A 9727-nucleotide genomic window follows, 5' to 3' on the forward strand; every position below is an offset into this window, starting at 1 on the left:
GCCTTTCACACTCTGGCCTGCGTCTAGCTGATCTAGGGTGTCATCATTAGTCCAACAGTTGCAAACGAGAGTTTCTATTGGACAAATTCAGGTATGTTTATCCCCGTTTTGTTCCGTTTGCTTCCGTTTAAGAAACTTAACAGAATTGTCTTCAATGAATACACCCCTGATCACGTGTAAACACAGTTCACTTTCATAGCTGTATTCCTTCCCGCATCTATACGGTCTCCTCCTCTCACCTTTTCCCTCATCTTGTGGACTTCAATGCACAACACATCCGCCGTATTTGGCCAGGAGAAAAAACCTTTCCAAGTCAAAGCATGTCATAATTGCTACTAATAATTATAATTATAATTGCCTATATTGTTGTCACCATATTAGCTAAAGTAACGTCATAGTCAAAATACCTAATAGAACTAACGCGTTAGTAAACCCTGTGGCAATAAATTAATAAAACTAAAATCTTTCCTTGACTTTGAAGGGTTCCAGTGTTGTATTGGATAGTCATAGCCAGCTAGCTAACATAGCATCCCTCTGTTATAGCCAGCTAGCTAACATAGCATCCCTCTGTCATAGCCAGCTAGCTAACATAGCATCCCTCTGTCATAGCCAGCTAGCTAACATAGCATCCCTCTGTTATAGCCAGCTAGCTAACACAGCATCCCTCTGTCATAGCCAGCTAGCTAACATAGCATCCCTCTGTCATAGCCAGCTAGCTAACATAGCATCCCTCTGTCATAGCCAGCTAGCTAACATAGCATCCCTCTGTTATAGCCAGCTAGCTAACATAGCATCCCTCTGTCATAGCCAGCTAGCTAACATAGCATCCCTCTGTTATAGCCAGCTAGCTAACATAGCATCCCTCTGAGTAGGCTTAGCTAGCTAGCTGCATGTGCTAGCTAAGTTAATGAAACTGAAAGTGAAAAAAAATTACACTCTCGCTAATCCTTTTTTGAAGAAATTATTTTGTTCAAAACTGTTTAACTATTGTCTTTCTCTTTGAGTCTACTACTCACCACATTTAATACACTGCAGTGCTAGCTAGCTGTAGCTTATGCTTTCAGTACTAGATTCATTCTCTGATCTTCTGATTGGGTGGACAACATGTCAGTTCATGCTGCAAGAGCTCTGACAGGTTGGAGGACGTCCTCCGGAAGTTGTCATAATTGTGTAAGTCCATGGAAGTGGGTGAGAACCATGAGCCTCCTAGGTTTTGTATTGAAGTCAATGTACCAAGAAGTCAATGTACCAATGTATCAATGTACCTGCAGAGTGCTGTTGAGGCTACTGTAGACCTTCATTGCAAAACAGTGTGTTTTAATCAATTATTTGTTGGCGTGAATATATTTGGTATAGTTTTATCTAAAAAGGATAACTTTAATGTTTTACTATTTTTATTTTTATGAAATTCCCTGAGGATGGTCCTCCCCGTTCTCCTCTGAGGAGCCTCCACTGATGTGTCTAGTGCCTTCGGAAAGTATTCAGACCCCTTGACTTATTCCACATTTTGTTACGTTACAGACTTAAATTCTAAAATTGATTAAATTACATGTTTTCCTAATCAATCTACACACAATACCCCAGAATGACAAAGCAAAAAGAGGTTTTTAGATTAATTTACATACATATTCAGACTCTTTGATATGAGCCTCAAAATTGAGCCCAGGTGCATCCTGTTTCCATTGATCATCCTTGAAATGTTTCTACAACTTGATTGGAGTCCACCTGTGGTAAATTCAATTGATTGGACATGATTTGGAAAGGCACACACCTGTCTATATAAGGTCCCACAGTTGACAGTGCATGTCAGAGCAAAAACCAAGCCATGAGGTCGAAGGAATTGTCCGTAGAGCTCCGAGACAGGATTGAGTCGAAGCACAGATCTGGGGAAGGGTACCAAAAAAAACGGTTGCAGCATTGAAGGTCCCCAAGAACACAGTGGCCGCCATCATTCTTCAATGGATTAAGATTGGAACCACCAAGATTCTTCCTAGAGCTGGCTGCCCGGCCAAACCGAGCAATCGGGGGAGAAGGGCCTTGGTCAGGGAGATGACCAAGAACCCAATGGTCACTCTGACAGAGCTCCAGAGTTCCTCTGTGGAGATGGGAGAACCTTCCAGAAGGACAACCATCTCTGCATCCACCAATCAGGCCTTTATGGTAGAGTGGCCAGACGGAAGCCACTCCTCAGTAAAAAGCACATGAAAGCCTGCTTAGAGTTTGCCAAAAGGCACCTAAAGACTCTCAGACCATGAGAAACAAGATTCTCTGGTCTGATGAAACAAAGCTTGAACGCTTTGGCCTGAATGCCAAGCGTCACGTCTGGAGGAAACCTGGCACCATCCCTACTATGAAGCATGGTGGTGGCAGCATCATGCTGTGGGGATATTTTTCAGCGGCAGGGACTGGGAGACTAGTCAGGATCGAGGGAAAGATGAACAGAGCAAAGTACAGAGATCCTTGATGAAAACTGCTCCAAAGCGCTCAGGACCTCAGACTGGTGCAAAAGTTCACCTTCCAACAGGACAACGACCCTAAGCACACAGCCAAGATAACGCAGGACTGAGAGAGACTTGCTCATTTCTTCAAACAATCATCTTTATTTAATATTGATTAATTATTGCAATAATCAAACCGTCAACCCAACAGTCTTGGCTGTTAGGCTGAGAGCCCAACTGAAAATGAAAAAACATGTTATATAGGCCCTAAAAAATGCTTAGTCATTTCTAACCTTCCCATAATCCACCTTGGTTATCTACATCCGGCTTAGTTTCCCAGATGCCAGGAAGATGAGACAATAAGGCTTTGTTCTCAACTCTTCCAGGCTCTCTATCTGGGTCACACACACCACTTCCTGTCTATGGAATGTCTAAACTCTTCCAGGCTCTCTCTCTCTGGTCACACACACCACTTCCTGTCTATGGAATGTCTAAACTCTTCCAGGCTCTCTCTATCTGGGTCACACACACCACTTCCTGTCTATGGAATGTCTAAACTCTTCCAGGCTCTCTCTCTCTGGTCACACACACCACTTCCTGTCTATGGAATGTCTAAACTCTTCCAGGCTCTCTCTATCTGGGTCACACACACCACTTCCTGTCTATGGAATGTCTAAACTCTTCCAGGCTCTCTCTCTGGGTCACACACACCACTTCCTGTCTATGGAATGTCTAAACTCTTCCAGGCTCTCTATCTGGGTCACACACACCACTTCCTGTCTATGGAATGTCTAAACTCTTCCAGGCTCTCTATCTGGGTCACACACACCACTTCCTGTCTATGGAATGCCGGCTGTAGTTAATTATCACCAAGTCATTGTCAGCTCAAACTATCTCTAGCAAAACCCATTTTTTCCTTGACCCTATGCCGAGACCAACTGCAGGAAGCTAGAGTGGAAACCTTTACAGAAACACAGAATTAAACAGAACAGAAATGTCCTATTTGTTAAGTATTAATTGCTAACTATTAATATCAAACAAACCAGGTAAATATGTAATTTTTCTATCAGACTGGGGTGAAGGTTCTCCTTCCAACAGCACATCGACCCTAAGCACACAGCCAAGACAACACAGGAGTGGCTTCGGGACAAGTCTCTGAATGTCCTTGAGTGGCCCAGCCAGAGGCCGGACTTGAACCCGATCGAACATCTCTGGAGAGACCTGAAAATAGCTGTGCAGCGACGCTCCCCATCCAACCTGACAGAGCTTGAGAGGATCTGCAGAGAAGAATGGGAGAAACTCCACAAATACAGGTGTGCCAAGCTTTTAGCATCATACCCAATAAGACTCGAGGCTGTAATCGCTGCCAAAGGTGCTTCAACAAAGTACTGAGTAAAGGGTCTGAATACTTATGTAAATGTGATATTGCAGTTTTTCATTTTTAATACATTTGCAAAAAATCTAAAAAACAGTTTTTTGCTTTGTCATTATGGGGTATTGTGTGTAGATTGATGAGGGGGAAAAAACGATTTTAGAATAAGGCTGTAACGTAACAAAATTTGGAAAAAATCTATGGGTCTGAATACTTTCCCAATGCACTGTATTTATATATACCGGTCAAATGTTTTACAACACCCAACTCATTCAAGGTTTTTCTTTATTTTTACTATTTTCTACATTGTGGAGGTTGGGGGTGATTGTGGAGGCCAGGTCATCTGATGCAGCACTCCATCACTCTCCTTCTTGGTCAAATAGTGCTTTTTCAATTCCTCATCAATCCACAGGGATTTAACAGATTTTACAGTGATTTTTTTATGGGTGCATGTTTATTAGTAACTGGAATAAGCAATTTCATAAATGTGTTAAATGCAGTGTCTGGTTGCTCCTCATTACACACCTCAGATCAACAAATATTATTTACATCAACAACATAGGAATCACTACAAAACGTATTGTAGGACCTCTTACAGACCTACTGTATATGCGACCTTGATCAAATCAAAGTGTGTTTGTCACATGCGCCGAATACAACCGGTGTAGACCTTACCATGAAATGGTTACTGACAAGCCCTTAACCAACGACGCAGTTCAAGAAATAGTTAAGAAAATATTTACAAAATAAACGAAAGTAACAATAACAATACCGAGGATATATACAGGGGGTACTGGTACAGTCCTCTGACACCACCTAGTATATACAGGGGGTACCGGTACAGTCCTCTGACACCACCTAGTATATACAGGGGGTACCTTTACAGTCCTCTGACACCACCTAGTATATACAGGGGGTACCGGTACAGTCCTCTGACACCACCTAGTATATACAGGGGGTACCGGTACAGTCCTCTGACACCACCTAGTATATACAGGGGGTACCGGTACAGTCCTCTGACACCACCTAGTATATACAGGGGGTACCGGTACAGTCCTCTGACACCACCTAGTATATACAGGGGGTACCGGTACAGTCCTCTGACACCACCTAGTATATACAGGGGGTACCGGTACAGTCCTCTGACACCACCTAGTATATACAGGGGGTACCGGTACAGTCCTCTGACACCACCTAGTATATACAGGGGGTACCGGTACAGTCCTCTGACACCACCTAGTATATACAGGGGGTACCGGTACAGTCCTCTGACACCACCTAGTATATACAGGGGGTACCGGTACAGTCCTCTGACACCACCTAGTATATACAGGGGGTACCGGTACAGTCCTCTGACACCACCTAGTATATACAGGGGGTACCGGTACAGTCCTCTGACACCACCTAGTATATACAGGGGGTACCGGTACAGTCCTCTGACACCACCTAGTATATACAGGGGGTACCGGTACAGTCCTCTGACACCACCTAGTATATACAGGGGGTACCGGTACAGTCCTCTGACACCACCTAGTATATACAGGGGGTACCGGTACAGTACTCTGACACCACCTAGTATATACAGGGGGTACCGGTAGAGTCCTCTGACACCACCTAGTATATACAGGGGGTACCGGTAGAGTCCTCTGACACCACCTAGTATATACAGGGGGTACCGGTAGAGTCCTCTGACACCACCTAGTATATACAGGGGGTACCGGTAGAGTCCTCTGACACCACCTAGTATATACAGGGGGTACCGGTAGAGTCCTCTGACACCACCTAGTATATACAGGGGGTACCGGTACAGTCCTCTGACACCACCTAGTATATACAGGGGGTACCGGTACAGTCCTCTGACACCACCTAGTATATACAGGGGGTACCGGTAGAGTCCTCTGACACCACCTAGTATATACAGGGGGTACCGGTACAGTCCTCTGACACCACCTAGTATATACAGGGGGTACCGGTACAGTCCTCTGACACCACCTAGTATATACAGGGGCAAGAAAAAGTATGTGAACTCTTTGGAAATAACTGGATTTCTGCATAAATTGGCCATCAAATTGTATCTGATCTTCATCTAAGTCACAACAATAGACAAACACAGTCTGCTTAAACTAATAACACACAAACAATTATACGTTTTCATGTCTTTATTGAACACACTGTGTAAACATTCACAGTGCAGGGTGGGAAAAGTATGTGAACCCTTGGATTTAATAACTGGTTGACCCTCCTTAAGCAATAACCTCAACCAATGTTTTCTGTAGTTGTGGATCAGACCTGCACAACGGTCAGGAGGAATTTTGGACCATTCCTCTTTACAAAACTGTTTCAGGTCAGCAATATTCTTGGGATGTCTGGTGTGAACCGTTCTCTTGAGGTCATGCCACAGCATCTCAATCGGGTTGAGGTCAGGACTCTGACTGGGCCACTCCAGAAGGCGTATTTTCTTCTGTTGAAGCCATTCTGTTGTTGTCCTGTTGCATCACCCAACTTCTGTTGAGCTTCAATTGGCGGACAGATAGCCTTACATTCTCCTGCAAAATGTCTTGAAAAACTTGGGAATTCATTTTTTCCGTCAATGATAGCAAGCTGTCCAGACCCTGAGGCAGCAAAGCAGCCCCAAACCATGATGCTCCCTCCACCAGACTTTACAGTTGGGATGAGGTTTTGATGTTGGTGTGCTGTGCCTTTTGTTCTCCACACATATCGTTGTGTTCCTTCCAAACAACTGAACTGTAGTTTCATCTGTCCACAGAATATTTTGCCAGTAGCGCTGTGGAACATCCAGGTGCTCTTTTGCAAACTTCAGACGACAGCAATGTTTTTTTTGGACATCAGTGGCTTCTTCCGTGGTGTCCTCCCATGAACACCATTCTTGTTTAGTGTTTTACGTATCGTAGACTCGTCAACAGAGATGTTAGCATGTTCCAGAGATTTCTGTAAGTCTTTAGCTGACACTCTAGGATTCTTCTTAACCTCATTGAGCATTCTGCACTGTGCTCTTGCAGTCGTCCTTGCAGGACGGCCACTCGAGACGATGGTGTTTATGTGATCCATGACCAGCCTTTCAAAGCACTTCATGGCTACCAACATGAGTGCTATGGGGCAGTAGTCATTTTGGCAGGTTACCTTCACTTCCTTGGGCACAGAGACTATGGTAGTCTGCTTGAAACATGTTGGTATTACAGACTCGGTCAGGGAGAGGTTGAAAATGTCAGTGAAGACACTTGCCAGTCGGTCGATGCTCTGAGTGCCTTGGACCCTCTTGCTTGGTAAGCTACTCTGGCTCCCAGCTCCCAGATCCCAGCTCCCAGCTCCCAGCCCCCAGCTCCCAGCCCCCAGATCCCAGATCCCAGCTCCCAGCTCCCAGCCCCCAGCTCCCAGCTCCCAGATCACAGCCCCCAGCTCCCAGCTCCCAGATCCCAGCTCCCAGCCCCCAGATCACAGCTCCCAGCCCCCAGATCACAGCTCCCAGCTCCCAGCTCCCAGATCCCAGCTCCCAGCCCCCAGATCACAGCTCCCAGCTCCCAGCTCCCAGCCCCCAGCCCCCAGATCACAGCTCCCAGCTCCCAGCCCCCAGATCACAGCTCCCAGCTCCCAGATCACAGCTCCCAGCTCCCAGCCCCCAGATCACAGCTCCCAGCCCCCAGCCCCCAGCTCCCAGCTCCCAGCCCCCAGCTCCCAGCCCCCAGCTCCCAGCTCCCAGCCCCCAGCCCCCAGATCACAGCTCCCAGCCCCCAGCCCCCAGCCCCCAGCTCCCAGCTCCCAGATCACAGCTCCCAGCCCCCAGATCACAGCCCCCAGATCACAGCTCCCAGCCCCCAGATCCCAGCTCCCAGCCCCCAGCTCCCAGCCCCCAGCCCCCAGCTCCCAGCCCCCAGCTCCCAGCTCCCAGATCACAGCCCCCAGATCCCAGCTCCCAGCCCCCAGATCCCAGCTCCCAGCCCCCAGCCCCCAGCTCCCAGCCCCCAGATCCCAGCTCCCAGCCCCCAGCCCCCAGCTCCCAGCTCCCAGCTCCCAGCCCCCAGATCCCAGATCCCAGCCCCCAGCCCCCAGATCCCAGATCCCAGCTCCCAGATCCCAGATCCCAGCTCCCAGCCCCCAGATCACAGCTCCCAGCTCCCAGCCCCCAGCCCCCAGCTCCCAGCCCCCAGCTCCCAGATCCCAGCCCCCAGCTCCCAGCCCCCAGCTCCCAGATCCCAGCCCCCAGCCCCCAGCTCCCAGCTCCCAGCCCTCTTGCTTGGTAAGCTACTCTGGCTCCCCCAGCCCCTTAGTGGATATAAACCACAAAAGGTGGATTTCTTCTCTGGGTGGAACGCAACGACGATGTGGACAGAAGTGCACGCTGCCCCCCCAAAAAACTGACTCTGCCCTTGCACATGCACGCACACCGGTTGACGGAGTGGAGCTTGTAGCCACCTTTAATCTCCACAAGAACGCTGTCTGATCCTAGTGTAACTTTACGAAATCGAGTTGGATCTGCTGGCAACTTATATCACAGAACCCAAGCAGATGAGAGACTCTTCTTCAAACAACAATACAATAGATCCATCGACCAATCGGTGTGCACCAACCAATTCATCCAATTCTTCACCTATTTCCTTGGCATTTCCTTTCAGCGCCACCCCAGAGATAACCCCTTTTATAGGTGTGCTGCTTCCAAGATCCACACGACACATTCCAATCCGATATCTTCTCGAGGCACAGAGTACGCTCCTTCTGTTTCACGGATACACACAGAAAACCACAACAAGCCCACTTCTCGTTACTCTCCCACCTCATCCAATGCAGAGTACGCTCCCAGGTAACAGCATCGATTCAAAACCTTCACTCCGACCCAAAAAATAAACAGAATTTATCTTGGATTTACTAGATTCCACTACCACTTTACTTCTCTTGTTTCCTTATATTTGAAAGAGATTTGCGTCAGTTCAAATCTGGTATCAGGACAAAATGTGATTCAGAGTCACCGAATATATTTTAAGTATTTTAATTAAACTCAATCGATAAATGGTAAATGCAATTTTCGTATATACGGGTTCACTGTATCACCACGCAGGGTAAAGCAGGGAACTGGCAGGAAGTACGTAAACAGCTGTTCTTATACCGTGATGACGTAGTTCCAACGCGTCTGTTGGCCTATCACAGTAGAGGCTGAGCGCGGTTTAGACTTTGCCCCGCCTATGTTGGCATCTGGACTTGTCCAAGTCCCTTAGTGGTTTCCTTTGTCCACATCTGGTTGCTGGGTAGATTAGCTCCGTCTTGTGTCTCCCCCTTGATTATTCACTCAAACAATTCCTAATATGGTACTGTCCAGTAATCTAACCTCCCTGGTTGGCCTAGAGAGATGCACCCCTCCCCTCTCCAGATTGACCACAGCTTTTATGGCCTGTCACTCAATGTTGGTCAGTCATTACACACCTACATCTGTATTGTTTGTGTGTGTGTGTGTGTGTGTGTAACAAAACAATATTCATCTTCAAACAATATGCTAGCAGGCTATAGTGCATAAACATAAATCCTAACAATTCACCACCGTAAACCAATCCTTCTCACACCCTCATCTCCACTTGATACGCCATCGGTTTCAAACAGAACACCAGTTTCCGCCATCTTCCCATCTGACTTGCTAACTCAGTGGTGAAAGATGATCCTGAGTTTCCCTCTTGAGAAGTATGAGAATCAATCAATAGATAGCTCTACGCAAATAACATACGTTCAGTTTAACTCGGAAGTTGCGAGTTTCCAATAGCACTTGAACGCAGCAGAACGTCAAACCCGCCCTCTAACAAGATAAACCAATAAAGGTAGACTCCCAAGTAATTTCTCTTGTCCGTCGGAGTGTTCGTCCCTGTTTACGTTTTGTGCCGTGACAACACCAAAGCTCGCCTTTTCTATCCACTGA

The sequence above is a fragment of the Salvelinus alpinus genome, chromosome 31 (genome assembly GCF_045679555.1).
Source record: "Salvelinus alpinus chromosome 31, SLU_Salpinus.1, whole genome shotgun sequence".
Lineage (NCBI taxonomy): Eukaryota > Metazoa > Chordata > Actinopteri > Salmoniformes > Salmonidae > Salvelinus > Salvelinus alpinus.